Raw genomic sequence first — 24580 nt, forward strand, 5'->3', positions numbered from 1 at the left:
GAGGCCCATTAATGAGGAAAATAACTTTTATAAACTGAATCACCCAAGAAAGAAGGGCCATAATGCTAAGGGTACATTTCACCTACTGAATGTACAATGTTCTTAATGAAACTTTTAGGAAAAAACGTATGCTGTGAAATGTTGATGCAGAAGGTCTACGCCAGCCAATTTGGACCTCTGACAAGGTATTGTCTTAAGAGGAGCTATCAACATTCCCAATAACTAATATGGCTTCCTCTTTTATAACCAGGGCGATCATTCATTGGCTATGTAAAATAATTAGATGGCAATTGCATAGGACTTTGCAAAAAAACATTTTTGGTGATATGTTCCATGTGCATCACAGACTATTGTGATGATACCCTAGCTGGATATTAGACAGCATACACTTTTGGTCAGCTTGCAAAGGCTGCATCAATCCCAAGCTCTGTTCCCTGTAAGGTGTGCACGGACCTTCAGTAGTCATGGGAGGTATTACACTGTCTCCCAAACTACTGTCCAATTCTCAAGAGCATGTAAAGTAACCTTGCTTCAGCAATATGTGACTGCTTCCAATGCTGCTGCAAGTCCCATGCCTGAAGTGTGGGTACATGGGAAACGTCAGTTTATGCATTTGTCATTCATTCACTAACAAACATTCAAGATAAACTAATTTTGAATTCCTTCCATGTGTTAATTAATACTGACAAATACCAGGGTGGCTTAAACAGGAATTTAAAACTTGTTGTGGCATCTTAGTTCCTCGGACATCAACTTACCATGTCTGGGATCACTGCATTCCTGAAATATAGTTTAAGGTAAAATGGGCTACTGTGCCATTGAGGTGACATTCATGCTTGTCGCTTACAAATATGCTCTTTCCTCACCCACTCTGATGGTAGTCGGTTTTGCATAAAAGGATTGCATCTTCTGAATAAGCTTTAATCCATAAACTAAACCCTGAGGTGTAACATGAATTGCTTTACAGTAGCCTAACTGAGTGCTCAGTGCTAACCTCGCGCCCTTCCCAGCCACTTTCACAGCTGTTGTTATTCTCTACCCCCGCAAGATTTTTTTTCTTTCATGCCCCCTTGCACCAAGGTTTTCCATTTCTGCCACCTCTCGATCTGTGACTGCACTACTTCCCTACCCACTTGTAGCAATGTTGCCCATTCTTGTCATCCCCTGGTCTGTCACTGAACTTCGTCCCTGCCTACCTGCATCAATGTGTCGTTTTCCTTCCAGCTTTCATTATTTTTAGCTGAAAGCCTTGCGCTGTCTGGTATGCTAAAGACATTTTGGAGACATTCAGAAAGCCGACCTAGGAATGCATTCTGTCCGTTGCTTACCGTTGGCTTTGGGGTTTGTAACTCACATTTTCATGCTTTCTATTTGCTGGCTTTATTTGTTTAGGCTGTCCAGCTTGAGTTCGTCCCTCCCATTGCCCAGACTTTGTTTACTGTATTCTTCCACAAACTCACTTTCTGTAAACAGGCCTTTACATCTTGGTCTTATCTGGTCACATATGCTGTGCACTCAAAGACAGAGGTCAAACGTCAAGCACTCTCTTCAGAGGGGGCTTGGTGTTTACTTTTCTTTCTCTAACTTCAAAGTGAGAGAATGTATGCGATAATCCTGAAGAGCATCCATGTAAGAGGGGAGGATGTAGGATTTTTTTCCCTAGCACATATAAAATGAACTGTGCAGATTTTTCAAAATAGATTAATCTCACTACAAATTAAGCAATTCTTTTTTAAATTCTACAGATTGCTGGAAACAAATATTTGAATATGATCAAAACACATAAATACGCTAGGTGATGACTTATTCACACATTATCGTTTGTGTGGCGTTTTACCCTATTTCGGTATAATGTAATGCTCATTTCAATTGAAAATGTGTTGTCTGTAATGGTAGTGCGCTACCACACCATGCATACGCCACTTCACACCACTCCACTTCACTCTATGCCCTTCCACTCTGACACGCCACTACATTCTACGCCAGTCCACTGTACAACATGCTACTCCACTCAAAGGCACTCCACAACATGCCACGACACTCCACTCCCCCCACACTACTCTACCCCACTCCACCCCAATCTATTACACTCCAATCCACCCAATCTACCCCACTTCACCCCAATCTACCTCACCCCACTTTACACCGCATACACATTACATAGAAACACTGAATCATAGTGTGTACATCAATATACAGGAAATGTTATATCAGGCAGAGGACTAGAAGTTGTAGGAGGCACAAGTCATCCATACTGGTAGACAGTATAGTTTAAAAGTGCTTCGTCTGAAGAAGCACACACCGAGAATTTAAAAGGTAACACCATGGTTGGAGGTTGGCTTTACTAATAAGAATTGATTTTTATCCAAGTTAAACCTTTTTGCAGCATTAGGATAATGAAAGACTGGGGGGGGGGGGGGGGGGGTTCCTAATGCTCTAATCTATACCTAGCAGGTTGCATGCAGCTATTTGATAAGTAATAGCTCACTTTTCTATATTAGGATTTTAACTTATAAACTGCAAGTAACAAAAGGGGCTCTCTGACAGAAGCAGTAATGCAGTGATCTATTTACATGGCATGCAATTTGTGATCTGCATGGTTCACCTGCTTTGCATCAGGCATTTTGACCTCCTCCGCTACTTTATGATGAGTTAAAACTTCCACTAGACAAAACTCCCATCTCTCTGCAGCAGGTCCATCACTCTCCGCTACTTTATGATGAGTTAAAACTTCCACTAGACAAAACTCCGATCTCTCTGCAGCAGGTCCATCAATCTTCAGAGTTCCCCGGCCAAAGTGAAGCGGAGAAGCCAGTATTGATCCCAAGTTTTCTGGTACCACATTGTGCAATTTAATTCAGCCACTAAATGTACATTGTTCTCGAAGTCCACCTTAACACCTCCCAAGACCCTGACCACTACCCTGCAGGCATCAGTGCAGCCCTCTGTCACACCATAACCAAATATTTTTGGTTCTTGTGAAAATATTTACGAGTACCCATGGTCTTGCTGCATCATCATCAGGTGGGATCTTTTGATGGCTTGTGTGCTGCTCAGTCCTCCTTCTGAATTTCCTAGTTCACCTAACTCAACCATTTGCGCAGTCTGAATGCTGGGAAAAAGCTGCATCACAGAAGGTGTAACACACAATGCAGATTTGTAGACCGGTTTAGCGTAATGGATGCTAATAATGAAGCACATGCCTATTTGGCCTAAACTGGAATCCCAGGTAACTATTTGGTTGTTTTTCCTATTGGAGTATCTGGGCCAGTCCCATTCATTGTTTGTTACTCTTAGAGCCTTTGCTAACCATCTTGTCTTCAATTGCAGGTTTGCAGTCTGTAAGGTATTTGGATTTGAGTGGTCAGGCGTGAGTACCCACAAAGACAAGGTCATTCTGTTTATGTTCCACATTGGATTTGGGGGGTGCTGGGTTAAATAGATTCACAATCTGCACCCCTTTTCTTTTGCAGGTTTGTGAGACAGTGCTGCAAATACAGTTGTACAGGCAGATGTGCGTACAGGCAGAACAAACAGGTAATTGTTTGGTAGAGTTAAAATGGTGCATCTTGTACATTGTATTATAACAACATACCTTACCCATGTTTTCTTCTGTTGTAGGTTTCGCAGACAGTACCCCACACATTTGAACGGGCATACAGGAGTACAAGCAGAGCAGGTAATTGTTTGGCAGAGTCAAACTGTGGTGCATCTTGTGCATTGTAGTATAACAACATACCTTACCCAGAGTTTTTTCTGTTGCAGGTTTCGTAGACAGTACCCACACATTTGAACAGGCATACGTGAGTACAGGCAGAACAAACATGTAATTGTTTGGTAGAGTTAAAATGGTGCATCTTGTGCATTGTAGTATAACAACATACCTTACCTATGTTTTCTTCTGTTGTATGTTTCGCAGACAGTACCCCACACATTTGAACGGGCATACATGAGTACAAGCAGAGCAGGTAATTGTTTGGTAGAGTTAAACTGTGGTGCATCTTGTGCACTATAGTATAACAACATAAATATGTTTTCTTCTGTTGCAGGATACGCAGACAGTACCCCACACATTTGAACGGCCATACATGAGTACAAGCAGAGCAGGTAATTGTTTGGTGGAGTTCCCTTATGGTGCACATGGTATATTGCTGTATCAGTTCAGTTCAAAAACCTTTATTTCGGACGTTAAGATCATAAAAGTATGTATGCAATACAATCATAATCATGACAATATAAAATTAAAAACACATCCAACAAACATATAAAAAACAATGGGCGACATCTTTGCGTACAAAATAAATTCAACTGCACTGGCCTATGGGCAGAGCCAATAGGCTCAGAAAAGTGCAAGTGCAATACTAACTAGAAGTAAAAAACACAAGCGTGAGTCCAATGGAGAACGGGTAGATTGCAGGGACCAAACAATCCGCAGAGTTTGATAAAATCAATAGAAATAAAAGAATGCATACAGGGGATTACAAGTATAGTATCTCAGATAAAAATAGTCATCTACATGAATAAAAGTCTGGTACAATAAAAAAGATTAAAACAAGTTTTCCTCTCTCCTATTTATGGGCAATAAAAAACGATCTATACATTAGCAACTGGTGTGGTTATTGTTATCTTTTTTTCTTTTTCTAAGAAAGCCCAACGCCTGCGCCACATTGCAATTAAAAAGCGGGAGACAGCAAAGACAATGGGCTTGGAGGTATCATACTTCAAAATTCTAAGTGCCTCCTGGAGGTGCACAAACCCCATGTTCCTGCACAACTGTGTAAGCCAACACTGTTCTTGCAGATTTGTAGCCCCGACAGAAAAATAAAACATGCAGCTCAGACTCCTCCTTATGGTTACAGGCTAGGCACCCACGTGGGGCAGATCCAGACCATTTGAAAGTAAAGGCCCACAAGGGAAGGGTACTAAATCTAAACTGGGGATATAATTTTCTTGCTGGGAAAGGTAGAATATCATCCAGGAAGGATTCTAATTTAAACTCATCTTTTACAATAAGAAATTCTACTGTCAGAACACCTAGGTCCGGATTCCCATGACTAACTTCCAATTTATGTGTTCGATAAGTTCTCACCTGTTTCTTCAGGGTTACTTCAGAAGGTTGGTTTGCCTATCCTACTGCACTCTTCCCTTATATGTGCAAACCAGGCAAAAAAAATGTCTACACCGTGAAGACCTAGTAGCTCTTTGGTTTCCGTCTGATATTCTGCAAATTCCGGGGTCACCCACAACCTGCGCCAGAAAATTAGGGTTCTTAAGGCAACCTCATCTCCAATCGGCCTGATACCTAAATCTAGCTGCAAGGGGATTAACTGGGTACTGGGAGGGAGACCCAAAGTCTGTCTTAAAAAGCTATTCTCGACTTTGCTGTCGTGAAGGAAGAGTCTTGACTCACCGGTCAGCAGAGTACAGCAGGAACGATGCGTTGCTAAGAGACCCTCTCCCCACAGGGGTGACACCCCTGCGTGCTCATAAAACACCACATGTATGTCACCCTTCTAGGGGGAAGGGTAAAAAGGGAGAAAAGAACCAAAACGAAATAATCTACTGCTGGCAGGCTCAGGCACGGGAGGTCCTTGCTAGATACTCAATCTCTGGTAAGGTCCACCCCAAGAAGCCCTGCAGGTGGGACAGAAGCACAAAACACATCAGACGCGCGCTCTGCACCTAACCCCCCTTCTCTTAACTCCCCTCCCCGCTATACACTTACTTTGGCCAGTTAGCTTTTCCTTGTGGTCTGCAGGGTATAAGAAACACACGTCTTAGTTCAGTACTAAACGGTATGAAATGTTAGTAGTACTTATCTGCGAGAGTTTCCGATGCAGTGAAGGAATACGGAATCTTCCTTGGTTACCTCACCAGGAAGTCTTGGTAAAGAATCTCGGTATGCCCATCTACCGGCGTATCCCGGGTGTCCTTGGGGAGTCGGCTCGGTAGGAAAGCACGTTCCCGAGAGGGTAGAGAGGAAGGGAACAGAGAACCGCGCTCTCGCGGTAAGCTGGGGAGTGTGCGGTCGTCACCGCGATGAAAAAGGGGGGAGTAGCTGTTTGTCCTCCGGTAGAGAATAAATCCTAGAACCCCACTAGGTAGGCGAGTGTGAACCTCGCTTCCGCCCTTTACGCCGGGAATGGGAGCAGCGCTCACCACAGAGGGGCTCGAGGGTATTCAGCTCCTTGCCGCGCTCTGGAAGGGCGGCAGTTGTGAACACGGGCCGAGCGCCCGCAAAGAATCCGGGAAGTGGAGAGGTCCGTACCGAATGCCGAACTTCTCGCTCCGTAGCAACGAGGCCAGTCAAGGGATCTCCGTCTGAGACCCGGAAGTACTCAAAGTGACAAGCCCCGTGTTACCTGTAGGCGGAGCTTATAAAGGCCCCGCGCGACTCACCCGAGGAGTCTGGGAAGTGTAGTTCTAGTCTCTTAGTCGGTCTTACGCCTACGCTGCGCCTCCGCTCTCCTCCGTCCCTGCACTCTGACAGTACCCCCTCCCCAGGTCCGGCGTCTCGACGGCCTGCCTGGCTTCAGGGGGTGACGGGAATGAAACTGCCGCAATAACAAGGGGCAGTGGAGATTGGACTTGGGTTCCCAGGACCGCTCCTCAGGGCCGTACCCTTTCCAGTCCACTAAATAGTATACCCGTCCTCTGATGACTTTAGAATCTAGGATACACTGCACTTCATACTCCTCTTCTCCTTCTACCTCGATGACTGAGGGGCGGACCGGGACCTGTGTGTCTGGGTGACAGGGTTTGAGTAAGGAGACATGGAAAACTGGGTGAATTCGCCACTGGGGTGGCAGTGTGAGTTTCATTGCAACAGGGTTAATGATTTTGGCGATCAGATAGGGGCCCAGGTATTTTGGCTGTAAGCGGGTGTTGCCCTTGAGTCTTAAATGTTTGGTACTGAGCCACACTCGGTCTCCCACTTGATATTCTGGTTCAGGGTTTCTCTTTTTGTCTGCTTGTTTCTTGTCTCGCTCTTGAGCCTCTTTCAACTGGTTTGTGGCTGCGTCTAAGGTCTGTTTGAGGTGTGCATGGTGTTCTTGTATAGAAGGGTGCGAGGAGGTTCCGGGCTGAGCGAAAGGCAACATGTTGGGATGAAACCCTTGGAGACAGTAAAACGGGGAACATCCTAAGGAGGAATGGGTAGTGTTATTGTATGCAAACTCGGCGGACCACAGTAAGCTGCTCCATTCATCCTGATGTTGAAGAGTGAAGCACCGAAGATACTGCTCTAGTGTTTGGTTAAGCCTCTCCGTTTTCCCATCAGTCTGGGGATGATAGCTGGAAGAGAGACGGGCATCGATCTTCATACAGTCACACAGGTGCCTCCAAAATTTTGATGTAAATTGGGTTCCCCTGTCGGTGATGAGGACGGATGGTACTCCGTGCAATTTCACAATGTTTTGTAGGAAGACCATGGCTGTAGTGCTGGAGTTTGGTAATTTGGTGAGAGCCAAGAAGTGCCCCATCTTGGTTAAATGGTCGATCACCACTAGAATGGTGTCATACCCCTGACTAATGGGCATCTCTACTATAAAATCCATTGATACCGTGTGCCATGGTGTTGGAGGAGTGGGTATAGGTCGTAGCAATCCACTGGGTCTTTGGTGTTGCGCCTTAGCTTGTGAACAGATGGAGCATCGGGCCACATACGCGGCTACATCCTTACGTAATGATGCCCACCAAAAATATCGGGCTAGAGTCAGTTCTGTTTTCTGTGTTCCCGGATGTCCCCCCAAGGGGGAGTCGTGGATCCACTGCAACGCCTGTTGTTGGAGGTTCTCGGTAGGCAACAGGATTTTGTTTTCATGGAACAGGTATCCCTCCTTCATATGTCGTTGGTGGGGGGCTTCTTGGATCCAGGTATGGGAATCAACTGAGGCGGAGTGTCCCTTTAGTTCGGTACAGAAGTCGTGGGACGACAGTAGTGCCACGGTCTCTAGTGGAAAGGACGCCCTTTGCATGATCACTGGAGGTTCTTCGTCTTCTTGGGGGGCCAGGGATTCTGCCACCGGGGGTCGCGACAAGGCGTCTGCCTTTCCGTTCTGGGGGCCTGGCCGGTACTTGATCACGAAATCAAAGTCCGCAAAAAATAGCGACCATCTGAGTTGTCGAGGTGTCAGGGCTCGGGCACTTTTCAGAAAGAGTAGGTTGCGATGGTCCGTGTATATTTCCACGGTGTGTCGGGCTCCCAACAGATGATGACGCCACTCTTCGCAGGCTCTTTTAATGGCTAACAGCTCTTTGTCTGAAATAGTGTAGTTGATTTCGCACGGAGTCAGCTTTTTAGAATAGAACGCGACAGGATGGAGTTGTCCGGTTCCTGGGTGACGTTGTGACAATACACCTCCTATGGCGTAATACGAGGCATCCGTTTCAAGAATGAATGGTAGCGAGGCGTCCGGATGTCGCAATATCGGAGCGCTGACAAAGCGTTGTTTGAGCTCTTGAAAGGCTTCTTCTGCTAAAGGGGACCAGCGGAATGCCGCCCCTTTTTTCAAAAGAAGAGTCATGGGCTGAATGATTTTCGAGAAGTCCTGAATAAAGCGCCGATAAAAGTTGGCAAACCCCAAGAAGCTTTGCAGGGCCTTTACACAAGACGGCGACATCCATTCCCGAATCGCCAAGGTCTTCTTAGTATCCATACAGAGACCCTTCGGGCCTATGACATACCCCAGGAACTCCACTTCTGGGGAATGAAACAGGCATTTTTCGAGTTTCGCATAGAGAGAATGTTGTTGGAGTCTCTCCAGTACCGCAGAAACATGGGTAACATGGTCCGTCAAGGAGGTGGAATACACTAAAATATCGTCAATGTAGACGATGCAGAAGACGTCCAACAGGCCCCTCAACACCTCGTCCATAAAATACTGGAAGGCGGCGGGGGCGTTACAGAGACCAAATGGCATCACCCGATATTCATATAGGCCAAATTTGGTTCTGAAGGCCGTCTTCCATTCATCCCCCCGCCTCACTCGTACCAAATGATATGCTCCCCGAAGGTCCAATTTCGTGAACACTGTAGCCCCTTTTAATTGATCTAACAGGACCGGGATCAAGGGGAGAGGATATCTGTTCTTCTTTGTGATGCGGTTGAGGGCCCTATAATCGATACACGCTCTCAATCCTCCCTCACGCTTGGGTATAAAAAAAAGAGGAGAGGACGCTGGGGAGGTGGAATGTCTTATAAAGCCATTGGCCATGCGGGTTTTTAGATATTGCTGCAGATATTCCGTTTCGGCTTCTGTGAGGGCGTATATGCGACTACAGGGAATACTGGCTCCTGGTTCAATGTCAATGACACAATCATATTCCCGATGAGGCGGAAGGGTATTCGCCTCATGTTCACTGAACACCTTTTGGTATTTGAGGTATACGTTGGGTAGGGTGGTCGTACAATTCACGCTGGCGGGTACCTCACTGTTGGCCAGAAACCCTGCGGGGTTGATTGTGAGTGGCGGTGATGGTCCCGTTACTCGGGTACAATGCTCCTTACAATAAGGAGAGTTCAACGTAACCGTCCGAGCGGTCCACTGTATTAAGGGGTCGTGGAGCGTGAGCCAAGGCATGCCTAATATCAGGGTAAACTGGGGTGCGTCAATGAAATCAAAGCGGATGGCTTCTTGGTGGTGGGCTCCGATTCTCATCTGAATTGCAGGAGTATGATATCGTATGGGCCCTGATGTTAGTTCAGACCCATCCACCGCCTTGACCATCTCAGGTATTTTCTTCTTCACCCCTTGTAGACCTATGGCTCTTGCATACGTTTGGTCAATAAAGTTGCCTGTGGCTCCGGAGTCCAGCAACGCATGCACCGATCTCAGGCCGACGTCAGGAACGTCCAAGGTCACATAAATGTTGATATGGGCAACAGCGTTCTGGACGGTGTTGACCGCCGCGTGGCAGACCTCCTTCTCCTGGGGCCGCAAACAAGGGGTCTGAATCATGTTTGGGCCTTCTAGTTTTCCGGTGATTCGTGGGAGTAGGCCATCGCCGGCACTTTCTGTTCTCCCTTGCTGTCTCGAGACGGAAGTCGTACTCTTGCTTTGCATTCTTTGATGAAATGACCAGGTTTCCCACAATAGAGACAGAGCCGTTGCTTCCTTCTTTTCTCTCTTTCGTCCGGGGTAAGGGGTCCTCTGATTCCTCCTATTTGCATGGGTTCGCTTCCGTCTGTGCCAAGGGTAGTACTCTCGTTGGGAATGCGGGCACGGGGCGTTGAGAATCGAATCTCTGGGCGCTGTTTATCCCCCTTTCTATCTAGGAGTCGATGATCGAGCTGTACCGTGAGATCGATTAGTTCGTCACATTCGGAGGGTAAATGTATTACCTGGGCCAAAACATCCTTTAGCTCACTTCTCAAGCCTTGGTAGTACAGGGATGCCCGTTTTTCCATAGGCCATTCTGTTTCGGACACAAGCCTGTTAAATGTTGTTATATATGTAAGCAAGTCTTGACTTCCTTGTTTTAAGGTGAGTAACTCTCTGTCCAAGGAAAGGAGATGCGCCTTCCTATCAAATAGTTTACGCATCTCGTCACAGAAGGTGTCGAAATCTCTCAGGATCGGGTCGTTTCTTTCAATGAGGGGAAAGGACCAACTAGCAGCATTCCCACCCAGATAGGACATGACGAATGCGGTCTTGGTTTGATCCGTATGGAAGATCTCGGGTTTGCATAGAAAGTGTAATTTACACTGCCCCAGGAAAATGCCGAATTTCTTTGGGTCGCCATAATATCGTTCGGGAGGTGCCAGAGGCAGGTATGGGGGATGGAGGACCTGGACCGTTGAAGAACTAGCACTCCCTCCTGTCGCTCCTCCTCCCATCCCTTGTTGAGTGGGTGGTGGTAGTGTCCACGGTTTGATGTATTGGGACCCTCGCTTATCGCTAACCCCCTGACGAGATATCCCTGCGACCTCTCTCCTCATGGTGCTCATCTCATTGCGGAGGTCTAGATTCTCTCCGCGAAAGGCGTCTACTTCCAGCCTTAAGGCTGTTAACGTTTCTAACACTGAACTAAGTACGGTGTTAGTATCCATCGTTCGGGCTGTACGTAAACGTGGGCTTGTCACTCTGTCGTGAAGGAAGAGTCTTGACTCACCGGTCAGCAGAGTACAGCAGGAACGATGCGTTGCTAAGAGACCCTCTCCCCACAGGGGTGACACCCCTGCGTGCTCATAAAACACCACATGTATGTCACCCTTCTAGGGGGAAGGGTAAAAAGGGAGAAAAGAACCAAAACGAAATAATCTACTGCTGGCAGGCTCAGGCACGGGAGGTCCTTGCTAGATACTCAATCTCTGGTAAGGTCCACCCCAAGAAGCCCTGCAGGTGGGACAGAAGCACAAAACACATCAGACGCGCGCTCTGCACCTAACCCCCCTTCTCTTAACTCCCCTCCCCGCTATACACTTACTTTGGCCAGTTAGCTTTTCCTTGTGGTCTGCAGGGTATAAGAAACACACGTCTTTGTTCAGTACTAAACGGTATGAAATGTTAGTAGTACTTATCTGCGAGAGTTTCCGATGCAGTGAAGGAATACGGAATCTTCCTTGGTTACCTCACCAGGAAGTCTTGGTAAAGAATCTCGGTATGCCCATCTACCGGCGTATCCCGGGTGTCCTTGGGGAGTCGGCTCGGTAGGAAAGCACGTTCCCGAGAGGGTAGAGAGGAAGGGAACAGAGAACCGCGCTCTCGCGGTAAGCTGGGGAGTGTGCGGTCGTCACCGCGATGAAAAAGGGGGGAGTAGCTGTTTGTCCTCCGGTAGAGAATAAATCCTAGAACCCCACTAGGTAGGCGAGTGTGAACCTCGCTTCCGCCCTTTACGCCGGGAATGGGAGCAGCGCTCACCACAGAGGGGCTCGAGGGTATTCAGCTCCTTGCCGCGCTCTGGAAGGGCGGCAGTTGTGAACACGGGCCGAGCGCCCGCAAAGAATCCGGGAAGTGGAGAGGTCCGTACCGAATGCCGAACTTCTCGCTCCGTAGCAACGAGGCCAGTCAAGGGATCTCCGTCTGAGACCCGGAAGTACTCAAAGTGACAAGCCCCGTGTTACCTGTAGGCGGAGCTTATAAAGGCCCCGCGCGACTCACCCGAGGAGTCTGGGAAGTGTAGTTCGAGTCTCTTAGTCGGTCTTACGCCTACGCTGCGCCTCCGCTCTCCTCCGTCCCTGCACTCTGACATTTGCTTAGATAACTGCAAGAACAATGTTCCCAAAGTTTGGCCCCATACAACGTAGCTCCTCTTGCTTGTGCCTTGTACATTTCAGTGATAGGCCCAGTAGGTTTATAGGAGGGATCCCTCAGTGATTTAGCAATCCCAAGAGTGGTCTGTACTAGCTTAAGCTTAGCTTTGGCTATTTGTGGCCCCCAGTCCATATTTTCAGTAAGGGTGACACCCAAGTAGTCAAATACAGGAACCCTTTCCAGTACAGTGCCCTCTAAGTGGGGATTAGGGTGTGTTTTCTTGGCTGGGTTGACGACCATAAACTTGGTCTTCAAGGTATTAATCTCCAGCCCCCTGTTGTTGCAAAAGATGACAAAACTGTCCAGTATCCTCTGTATTCCCATCGGCGACTTGGACATCAAGAGGGTGTCATCCGCAAACATCAACGCTGGGACCTTTGAGTTTGCTAACTTTGGGAGTTGGGCGATAAGTGCATTGACAAAGAGGCGGAACAGATTCGGTGCGAGCACACAGCCCTGCCTCACTCCTCTGTCAACTGGGAGTCTTGGAGTTAATTCTCCCCCTTTTCCACATCTTACTTGGGCATAGCTGGCATCATGCAGCTTAATAAGCATGCTTAGAAGATAAGAAGGAATCCCCAAATCTCTTAGTACCCCCCATAGTTTGTCTATGGGCACCAGGTCAAAAGCCGTTTTCAGGTCCACGAAGATTAAATAGAGGCTGCCACCCTCCATTGTCACCATTTTCCAAACTATAAGTTGGAGTCTGTATATTTGGTCAACGGTGGAAGTGTTCTTCCTGAATCCGGCTTGATAGGGGCTTAGAATATCATAATCTTGCATCCACCCCTGGATTCGGTCTAAAAGTACCCGTGCAAACAATTTTTGTGTGACATCGATCAAACTGATCGGTCTATAGTTTGCAGGGAGTAGTGGAGAACCCTTTTTAAAAACTGGGACAATTTCTGCCCCGGCCCAGGTATCGGGGATCGGCATACCGTTCATTATAGCATTAAATAATACCCACAGATAGGGACCCCAAATTGTTGGTTCTTCTCGAAACAGATCCCCTGGAAGCCTGTCTAATACTGGTGCTTTACCTGCGGGAAGTTTCTTGATTGCTTTAAAGACCTCAAGGAGGTCCATCAGTATACCTAGGTGAGGAAGTGATTATCTCAGTTGCCAGGCCATTGTCTACACACGAGACCCCCTGGGGGGCGGTGGGACTGCCGTTATGGGTACCAGAATCCTGCTTCATTGTGTATAGCGCCTGGAAATGGTCTGCCCACTTTTCTGCTGGTATATTTGGCTCTATGGCAGGATTACCTTCCCTGCTACCTGTTCTAACTATGGCCCAAAATTCCTTCATATCCCGGTTCAGTAGAGCGGTTTTTATATCCTCCCATTTATTCACTTCCCAGGACTGCTTTGCTTGGCAGAGAGCCTCTTTATATAAGGCCCTCTTACATTTTGTTGGTAGCTTGTTTTTTGCTTTGATGGTCGCTATCAGGCCCCTTTCGCCTTTCGCCTTTCGGCAATTATCGTTAAACCATGACTGGGTTGCCAATTTTCTTTTTTTGGGGCGCAATATCAGGTAGAATATATCAGCCAGTTTGGTTGCCAAGCTTTTATGGAGGTCTCTGACTTTATTGATAGGGGCTAGGTTGTCCCCGTCCGCAGAAACGCTACTAAGTTCTTGCAGGGCTGGTACTACTACTTCTTATAGAGCTCTCAGCTTCTCAGGTGATTGCTTTATTACCCCCCACTTTATTCTTCTTTTGTTGTTAGTAAGTGTTGACCTGTTTTCGGGGGGTACTACTAGCCGGGGCAATACCTGAGTCTGGCGCCTTCAATACCAGTGCCAAGGCATTATGGTCGCCATCATGCCGTGGTAGAACGGCAAAAGTCAAGGACCCTAGGCCATGATCTGGTCTCCACTAGGATACAGTCCAGGAGAGAAGCGTGGCCAATTCTATTGTATGTTAATTTACCTGGTATATCAGAGATTGTTCGGCCATTACACGCTCTCAGGGAGTGAGTTAGCAGAATGGAATTAATTTGGAGGGCCAGGGGGGACCAAGCCTTAATCGGCTGGATTAGCGGGTCAGGAATAGCCCACTGGGAGTCCTCATCAATGGAAATCGGATCATGAATGCCAGGGAGGGGCTCAAATTGACATTTAAAATCACCCCCAACGATCAACCTCATGTTGGGGGGGGACGGTGGGAATAAAAGAGGTTTAGGTCATCCAGGGTTGACGATTCCTTACTCAAACTTACAGGTCGGGAATAAACATTAATAAGGTCAAGCTTCAGCTTAGTTGAAAAGCTAGGCATTACACATTGGATATCACCGGACCAAGTGCACAAGGGACTAGCTATACAGCCCACGTGTGTGCCAACCCACATTGATAAACCCCCAGACGGTCTGCCCCTCTCTCTTATAACAGCTGGCATATTAAATGTCGCAAATCCCACCCTTATGCAATCGTCCCTTGCCCACGTTTCTTGGAACATGCAGATGTTATACTGGTCCACAAAACGTCCCAAATTAGGCCAAGAAAGTCTACCCTTGAGGCCTGCCACGTTGCAAGACAGGATCTTCAACTTGCTACCTGTGTATAGCATTTCTCTGGGGGGGATCAGTGCCGTGTGCAGTTACAATGGGTGGGTTTGCCCTAGGTGTGGTATTATTGGGAGAGGCAGAAGGATTGAAAAATATGCGTCCAGGGAGATCTCGCGGGCCCGCAGGGCCCTTGGTCCCCTGCAAGGTGGCTACAACCCGAGCCTGCATTTCTGGCCCTAGCTTTGGGTGGGAGGGCTGGCTTAGATCCCCAAGACCAGACTCCACTCGTCCTCTCGGGGGCGTCAGAATACACTTCCCATAGCCCAGTCCCACTATCCCTGATTGTCAGTCCACTTCTTCCAAAGCCCCAAATCTGTTGGATGGAAGGGTGGCTATAGTCAGCATTCTGATGGTCAATAGGCTGCCTATCATAGCCTGAGATTATATCTGCCCTACCGGAGTTATAGCAGTAAGGTAAAAATGGTCAAGCTGGAAAGCTCTCACCTCTGTGTGGGACTCTGTGGGGCTAAATTTATGAGTTAGTAGCCTGTGTACAGTCAGGGGATTTTCTAAAATTAATAACCACACATTCCCCTTGAATTCTTTTTTTTACTAGATCCCACCCAAGCAACTCTCTGGACCATTAAGATTTCCCCCGCCCTTTCATAGGGGAACTGCCTATGTTTTGCTAACCAAAACAGACTCTTATTCCTCAGATCTAGATGTGACTCCCTCTGGGTGAATTGAGTAGTGGTACCCCTGCCAGGATGATCACATAGGGTGATGAAGCTGGTGGAAGGTTTATGATTGGCTGGGCAACTGCTTCCAAACCACCCACTGGGCACTCTCCCCTCCCCGACTCTTCTCTCCTTGTGCTAGGCCCTACTACACTGTTGGTACTTTGGTGGGTACTCCGGCTGGTACCGGTTATAGCATTATTCCCAGCCTCACTGTGAGGTTTCCTCATCGTTGGGTTCACTGTCCCTTCTTGTGCCCGCTGAACACCAGGGTGCTGAGGGGTACAACTGATGTCTTGGCTAGTGATCAGCTGAATAATGGGGTCTTGGGTCCTGGGTGTCACTTGATTGTCTAAGGGAGCCCGGCTGGTAGAGTCTATCTGGCAACTGGGACCCACCCCCCCCCCGGTACAGATTGTGTTGTGTTGGCACTGGCTTGCATTTGCCTTGAATCCCCCATAGTTGTCAGTTTGTTTAATTGGTCAACTAGAGGGGCAACTTCTTCCTTTAGAACAGCTCTGAATTGGGTCAGCAGGTCTGCCAGTAGGGTCTGAGCCCAAGATGGATACTTTAAATTTGTACCGGTGACGACAGTAGATTCTGTTGTTAGATTTAACGTGGGTGAGTGTTCTGCATTTGCCTCGTGCCCCCCTTTTGCTTTCTTGCTTTTAGGAACCCCCCCAACTGCTTGCTTACGTTTCCCATTTTTGCGACTGCCTGCGCCCGCATCCCCCTTTCTAGTTACAATTGTCGAGACAGTTGCTTGTTGTGAGGGGGACGGGGGAGCATTTTCTGTAGGTGAGGGTACTGCGGGAGTAATGTTAAGAGTAGGCGAAACTACTAGTGGAAAGGAGAGATCAGGAGTTATTGACAAACGCCTTTCAGTACGTTCGATTTCTGTTGTAACAGCGCCTATGGCCCTCTGTAGCATTTTGTCAATTGAGGTTGGGAGGGGCGGGGAAGAATGGTTTACTTGGGCCCGGGAGTTTTTAGTAACCCAAGGACATTTCCCCATTGTTCCGCTTAGGAAAAAAAACACAATATGACAATGCAAACCAAACAGTCCAGTGGGCAATAAACAAACTCACAAGCCTATAGACAATATAATAAGGAAGGAACCTGAAAGTATTCGTTCTACTCATAGATAGAGGTAACCATTAGTCTATACCCCTTGAGGTCACAGTAGATGTGGTCAATCAACCATAAGCATGCAACATTTAAAGTTTATGATGGTAAGGGGGGCACCAAGAAGGACCCAGTCTACTTGCCGTGGAGGGGATGATTATCAAAATGGTCCTGTGGTAAAGTATCAAGTACCGCTCTGCCGCTTACTGCTGAGGCGTATATTCTTCCTTTAGCACAGATCTCTAGAATCCATTGGAAAATAGTTAGAATCAAGGGGGTTGGCCCTGCCCTGTCTCTTCCTGTCAATGACAGGCAAGGATGGGCCCGGCCTTGGCCCGGGCGTGGCCCGCCCGTGTCCTGCACCGCGGGAAAGACAGCAGCGCTTTTAAGCATGTGTTGAGCTCCTCCCCCGCACATAAAGCAGCTGGATTAAGTCGCAGGGCACCCTGGGACTTGGAGTCCCACCAGGGTCTAGTGCGGCTCTGCGAGGATGGTAGGTGCGGCTCAGGAGGGAGGTGAAGATCAAAGTATTACACCCTGGGACGAAATTCCCACCAGGGTGGTGCTGATGCCACAAGCTCTCCCCCGCAGACAAGAAAACAGCTTCCCAAGACCCGCGCCGCGGGAAAGACAGCAGCGCTTTTAAGCGCGTGTTGAGCTCCTCCCCGCACTTAAAGCAGCTGGATTAAGTCGCAGGGCACCCTGGGATTTGGAGTCCCACCAGGGTCTAGTGCGGCTCTGCGAGTATGGTAGGTGCGGCTCAGGAGGGAGGTGAAGTTCGAAGTATTACACCCTGGGACGAAATTCCCACCAGGGTGTTGCAAAATGCCACAAGCTCTCCCCCGCAGACAAGAAAACAGCTTCCCAAAACCCGAAAATTCACAATGTGCTTTAACAATCTACTTCTATTGTAGGCTCTACGGACAGTGCTACATTTAAGTTTGAAAGGACAGGACAGTGAACAGAAAAATCTAGGTAATTACACTCTATGTTTTGCCGGCGATGCCTAAGTACTATGTGACAGATTGCAATCATGAGCATTGGCATCAACTTTAGCCATGTTCCTTTATTTTGCAGGCTTTGTGGCATAGCAGGCTAAACCCAATTATCACAAATATGTTCAAGTGCAAAGCTGTACCTTCTGCAGAGTGCGATGCTTCACTACAAAGAAAGAAATGTTGCCTTGTATTCAAGGAAGAGTGGATGAAAGGAATTGTGGAGGCTGAGACACAGAAATCTTGAAGCAAGGTTCGCGTGCAACTTGGGGAACTATTTCAATACAGGCCAGACGTGGGCTTGATTTGTAAAGCATGCGCCAAAGCCAAGATTGTTGGGGACTTATCTACAGGGAAGAAATAGAGTGATGGCTGGAAACTGGATTACCTGAAAAGCCATCTACTAGCAAAGTTCACAAGTCTGCCATGGTGATATTGAGAAACAGAAGTGCTGCTGCCAAGTTTGGTTTTGGAGTGCGGGCAATGCTGACAGAAACTGCTACTGACAAAGCAAATAGAATGAAAGTAGTTGAACAACAAAGATCCCTGCCTGAGGAGATAAAGATTCTCATCAACAACGTGTTGCTGGCAGTCAAGAAGAATACTTCAATGTTATATGTACAAGACATCCATGACCACCTAGCTTTGTGAAGATACCAGACAGCTGGAGGAGCAAGAACTATGCCTTTGAGTTCCTTGAGCCCATCAATAGCGTGATACACAGTGAAGGTATGGAAGAACTTTGTAACGCTTTGTATCACACATTGATAATTGATGAGAGCACAGATATTTCTGTAACAAAAATGCTCATCCTATACTTCAAGGTCTGACCTGTAACCTCAACAGAGCACAAAACACTGTTTGGGGGCATAGTGAAGCTGACTAGTTGTAATGCTGAGGCAATCACTACTGCTGTGAAAGAATTCTACACTGCCAATGAACTGGACCTCATGAAAATGGTCATGTTCACATCCGATGGTGCGTCTGTGATGCTGGGTAAAAATATTGGTGTTGCTACTCTCCTTAAACAATCCATTCCCCATCTAGTTGAGCAGCATTGTGTCGCTCATCGAGAAGATTTGGGGGTTGATGATGCCTGGAAGAGGGTTCCAATGATTAAAGAGATGGAGACATTATTGAGGACTGTCTACACTGTGTTCTCCAGATCCCCTGCAAGGAAGTCCAAGTTGGATGAAATGGCATCGGTCACTGATTGTGAAGTGGTCTCTTTTCGACCATTGAATGAAGTCCGGTGGCTTTCAAGGCATTTTGCAGTTGGTGCACTAATTCGGAATTACGAGGCTGTTCTTAAGTACTTTGCGCATGAGAAAGATGAGGAGAATGATCCAGTTGCTGATATTGTTACAAAAAGCTATCTGACTCAAACTACCATACTTCCCTTGCGGTACTTAATGACATTCTGAGTGAATTTGCATCTTTGTGCAAACTGTTTCAAAAAAGTTATTTGACTACTGTTGAAGCTGTAAAGTATGCAAGAGCAAAGATTGGCCAAATTAAGAAACAGTATTTGGGGGACACTGTCTTTTTGATCAGCAATGTAAGAGATCTGATGGTGTTGTACAAGGAAAGGTAAGAGTTTGACAGTGGACCTATTTTGTCTTTTGTTTCCCTTCTTTGTGAGCACATGCAAAAAACGTTCCCTGAAGATGAACTGAAAGAATGGCCAAGTTTTGAAATCCAGGCAATAGCAACACAATAACATTTTGATTTTGGGACTGAGAATACACAAAGACTTGTTGAAAAGTATACAAATGTCTTGGTCCTGGATGATAGTAAAAATCCAGAAGATGTTGTTCGACAATACAGAGACTATAAATATGTGGTGGCAGAACATGTAAAGGGTGGTTTATTTACCACCTTTCAAGACATGGTGAATTGCACTGTACGCAATGCTGCTCAGTATAGTGTGGTGTTTCAGCTTGTTGATGTTTGCGCAACATTTCAAGCATCTGGTGCAGATTGTGAACGAGGATTCAGCCTCATGAATACTATCAAGAGTAAATTGAGGAATAGACTAGAGCAGAAGCACTTGGATATACTGATGAGGACAAAGGCCTACCTCTTGAATGGGAAAGTTGACCTCAATAAAGTTTATCAGCACTGGAAAAATGGCAAGGATCGCAGTGAGAAGCAACTCTGTCACCCATCTAGTGATGTCACTTGACGTGTCTGAACGGCCCTCTCCCACAGTCCATGTTTGCCTGGATGTCAGAGTTTTTCCAAACTATCTCTGGCAGGATAGCCCAACATTACTCAGTAGCTTTCACATCAAATTGTAAATATGTTATGTAATTTTGTAATTTTTTGTGTAGGCTTTCAACATTTCCCCACCCAATGAACAGTGCTCCAGTTAAGAATATTTAGTAAATTTACTATATTCTTTGATGAAAAGGTCAAATCACTGGTGGATCAGGTCACCCACCCCACCCCCATTGAGGAGCGAAAATCCTTAGTCACTTGGCAGAACTTTGCCGCCATCTCGGAAGATGACCTCCTCAAATGCATCCTCGAAACCAAACCCTCCAACCATTCTTCTGACCCCATACCTAATGTCATTGTCATTGATTTCTATACCAATACTCTCTCTTATTGGACCAGGCTAGTTAATCTCTTCCTCAGTAAAGGATCCCTCCCAGCTGTCCTCAAAATAGGACAGGTTAACCCCCTTCTAAAAAAAACCTCCGCAGATGCGAACAACCTCAATAACTTGCGCCCCATCACCAATCTCCCTTTTCTTTCTAAGATCACAGAAAAATGTGTTGCAAAACAACTTTCCCAACACGTTATGGACAATAATCTCCTTGACGTGTTCCAGTCTGGCTTTATTCAAAATTGCAGCACTGAAACAGCCCCGCTGCATATACTTGATTCGGGGGAATCATGCCTTCTGATTCTTCTTGACCTATCTGCAGCCTTTGACACTGTTAATCACAACACCCTCCTTAACACTCTTCAACAGAGAATGGGAGTGGAAGGCACAGTGCTTAAATGGTTTGCCTCATCCCTCTCGGACAGATCCCAAATGATCAAGATTGCAAACAGTCTCTCGTCTCCACTGGTGATTGGTCAAGGCGTCCCTCAAGGTTCCATCCTTGCACCCACTCTGTTTAATCTCTATCTGGGAACCTCCTAAGCAAATCTGGAATCCTCTACCATCTCTATGCAGATGACACCCAAATCTACCTCAAGGTGTCTTCCTCTCAAGATCTCTCACTACTCAACTCTACTCTCAACTCTATTCACAACTGGATGTTAGTTCACCAACTCATTCTCAATCCCTCCAAAACTGAATTTCTCCCCCTTTCTGCCTCTCTCTCCCCGCCTCCTGTTCAATCCTGGATGGATCAGCTGAATTTACTCAACAGTAAACCCATCATTGTCGACTGCGCTAAATCCCTAGGTGTCATGCTTGACAAAAGACTCAACCTAATCTCACATATCAACTCCATTGCCAAGAACGCACCTTATCAGCTGCGCCTTCTGTGGGGGATTCGTCGGTTCTTCCCGGAGAAAGACCTATAAACCTTGGTCCAATCGCTAGTTCTCTCTAGACTGGATTATTGTAATTCTCTTCTGACTGGCCTTCCAAAATCTCACCTCTCCCCCCTTAAATCCGTCCTCCATTCAGCAGCTCACTTAATTTCAGGATCCAAACGAAGTGACCACATCACCCCTATCCTGTCTTCTCTCCGATGGCTTCCATTGAGGCTAGAGCTATTTACAAAACGGCTTGCATCACCCACAAAGCCTTGCACTCTTCCTCCCCTCGCTATCTGGCGAATAAACTGAAATTGTCCGGAGGCTTGAGACCTTCTCGGAACGCGGAAAAGTTCCTGCTTGAGCCCCCCTCCTTCAAAAGGGAAAAATTGATGGCTCAATTGTTCTCAGGTAATGCGGTGAGAATCTGGAACTCGCTTCCTCCTTTGCTCCGTGCCACCACCTCCATCCGGATCTTCAAAGCGGACCTCAAATCTCTTCTATTCCAAGTACACTTTCAGAACTAATTCCTTCATTCTCAGACCCCGCCAGGAAGTTCGTTAGTCATTGTAAATTTGTTATATTTATTTATTTTTTGTGCATTCCTTGCTTGCTGTGTTTGATATTGTGTTCCTCTTGCCTGCTGTGTTTGATTCTGTGTCCTGCTATTTTTGTACATTCTATTTTGTAACATTTCTCTCATGTAACGTAACTGGTTCTATTGTACAGTGCTCTGACACCTTTGGGTAAAGTCCGCGCTTTATAAAAATGCATAAATAGATAAATAAATAAAATCTTATGATGGTAACCACTATTGGAGTCTTGTCCTTTTCTAAACCTGAAGTGTACTTGCCTGTGTAACCAATTCATGTCATGGCGTGTTTATCCAATTTGCAAACCGACCTTAAGACCCTTAACGTGGCGCTGCATGTGTGAAAATGCACCATCTTTTCACTTTTTAAAGTAAATGTTTGGAGTGACATTTGGCGCTTCACACGCACGCGGTCTGGTTACTGGCGCAGAGACCCTCCACTGCCGTACACAGAGGAAATACATTAGAGGGAACATTGCTAGTCAGTCCCACTAACTTGGGCAAGTAGAGACAACAGCCTTTAATAAATGGAAAAGAAGCAATTGCTTACAGGGATACAGGGGCCAGTGTCACTATGGTGACAGAGAAACTTGTGTCCCTTCATCAGATCATACTTAGACAAATGTACCAAGTCACCAATGCTAGCAATCTCAGGACTGACCACACCCTGGCTGTTGTGAACCTCAGCTGGGGAGGGGTAACTGGACCTAAAGGGTTGTGGTATCTCCAGACCTACCTGTAAATTGTTTGTTGGGCAATGATCTAGAAACTTCAGCCTGAGCTGAAGTGGAGTTCAGGACTCATGCAAAGATGATGGGCATGTCTGCCAGTGTGTTTGCTGTCCCTAGGGCTCAGGCCAAACAGCTCACCACTGACAAAGCACTGGATTCTGGAAAAATGGACCAGGTGCTTCCCAAGAGAAGGAGCAGGAAGGGTAAGGAATTGCCCTCCTCGCAAACTCCTAGTGAACATCAGGCTCTTCAGGGAGATGATCTCAGCCCCTGTGAAGGAACTGTCCCAGAGTAGCCTGGGCCTGACCAGGCAGAGTTCTTCGGGACAGGGGGCCCATCTAGGGCATACTTGAGTTTGGAGCAGCAGTCCTGCCCTTCTTTTGAACCCCTCGGGCAGAAAGCTGCTGATTAGATAGCAGGGAATATCAGTGGGTCCCATAGGATCTGTTGGTAAGATGGGCTTCTGTACTCTGATGGTAGAGACCCCAAGCCTGGTGCCACCAGGAGGTTGGTGATACCCCAGTAGTTCAGAGGTGTCCTCCTTTCCCTGGCACATGATATGCCTCTTGCAGGAAGCCTAGGGCAAAGCAAGACTTAGGACAAGCTTGTCCCTCACTTACATTTGCCTCACATGTATGAAGACACAAAGTTTTTTTTCGCTCCTGTGCTACTTGCCAAGCCAGTGGTAAATCAGGTGGTACCACAAAGGCCCCCTTAATTTCACTTCTGGTGGCTGGGGTCCCCTTTAAAAGGGTAGGGATTGACATTCTTGGTCCCTTGAACCCTCCAACTGCATCTGGGCACCGTTATATATTAGTGGTGGTGGACCTTGTCACTAGGTACCCAGGAGCTATTCTCCTTAGAACCTCTAAAGCTCCTGTAGTGGCCAGGGCCATCCTGGGACTCTTTTCCAGAGTGGGCTTCCCTAAAGAGGTTTTAACAGACAGAGGTACAAACTTCATGTCTAGTTATATCACTGCCATGTGAAAAGAGTGTGGAGTAAACTGCAAGTTTACCACACCCTACCATCCACAGTGCAATGGGCTTGTTGAAAGGTTCTCCTCTAAGGTATGCTCATGGGACTCCCAGAAGAGCTTAGGCGAAAATGAGATGTCTTACTACCCTGCCTTCTATCTGCCTGCAGGGAGGTTCCTCATAAGGGGGTTGGCTACAGCCCATTTGAGCTTCTATCCACACACAGTTAGAGGTCCATTGTGTCTAGTGAAGGAAGGATGGGAGCAACCTCTCAAACCTCTTTAACAGGACATTGTGAACTATGTCCTTGGCCTGCGCTCTCGCCTGGCTAAGTACATGAACAAGGCCAGCAAAAACCTGGAGGCCAGCCACAAACTTCAAAAAGCTTGGCATGACCAAAAGGCTGTCTTGACTGTTTACCAGCCAGGCCAGAAAGTGTGGGTGTTGGAGCCTGTGGCCCCAACAGCTCTCCAAGACAAATCGAGTGGTCTCCATGCTATCCTTGAACAAAAAGGTGAGGCCAGCTACTTGGTGGACCTAGGTACTCACAGAATTCCCCATAGGGTACTTCATGTGAACCGCCTGAAACATTTTGTGGACAGGGCTGACATGGGCTTGCTCATGGCAACTGATGAGGGACAGGAGGAAGGGAGTGACCCTCTCCCTGACCTCCTCCCTCAGAACCCTGATGATGGGTAAGTAGATGGAGTAGCCTTGGCAGGCAGCCTCACTAACCTTTAGTTTTACATGGGAGGATCACCTGGTCCACCTCAGGAATGTTCTGGAGGCCCTGCAAAAGGCAGGCCTCACTATCGATGCCACCAAGTGCCAGATAGAGAAGAGTAAAGTCGTATACTTAGGCACCTGGTAGATGGAGGCAAGTTTCAACCATTAGAGAGAAACATTTAGACCATTGTGGACTGGGTTGCTCCCACTACCCAGACTCAGGTCAAAGCTTTCTTGGGCCTTACTGGATACTACAGAAGCTTTGTAAAGGGGTATGGGTCCATTGTGACTCCCCTGAACGATCTGACATCAAAGAAAATGCCCAAGAAAGTTCAGTGGACAGTAAGCTGTCACAAGGAATTTTATAACCTAAAGCAGGTCATGTGCACTGCTCCCACCCTCCAAAGTCCTGACTACTCAAAACTTTCATTGTCCAGACAGA

At 47.1% G+C, this 24580-nt stretch overlaps 1 protein-coding gene and 1 pseudogene across 1 annotated transcript in view; one reads left to right on the forward strand and one right to left on the reverse strand.

Moving 5' to 3' along the window:
* DNAH8 (dynein axonemal heavy chain 8) overlaps positions 1 to 24580 on the reverse strand; it is a 13985216-nt gene that overhangs the window by 10385463 nt on the left and 3575173 nt on the right. The window lies entirely within an intron of this gene.
* Positions 18348 to 19801, forward strand: LOC146813765 (E3 SUMO-protein ligase KIAA1586-like; annotated as a pseudogene).

The sequence above is a fragment of the Triturus cristatus genome, chromosome 6, assembly GCF_964204655.1.
Source record: "Triturus cristatus chromosome 6, aTriCri1.1, whole genome shotgun sequence".
Lineage (NCBI taxonomy): Eukaryota > Metazoa > Chordata > Amphibia > Caudata > Salamandridae > Triturus > Triturus cristatus.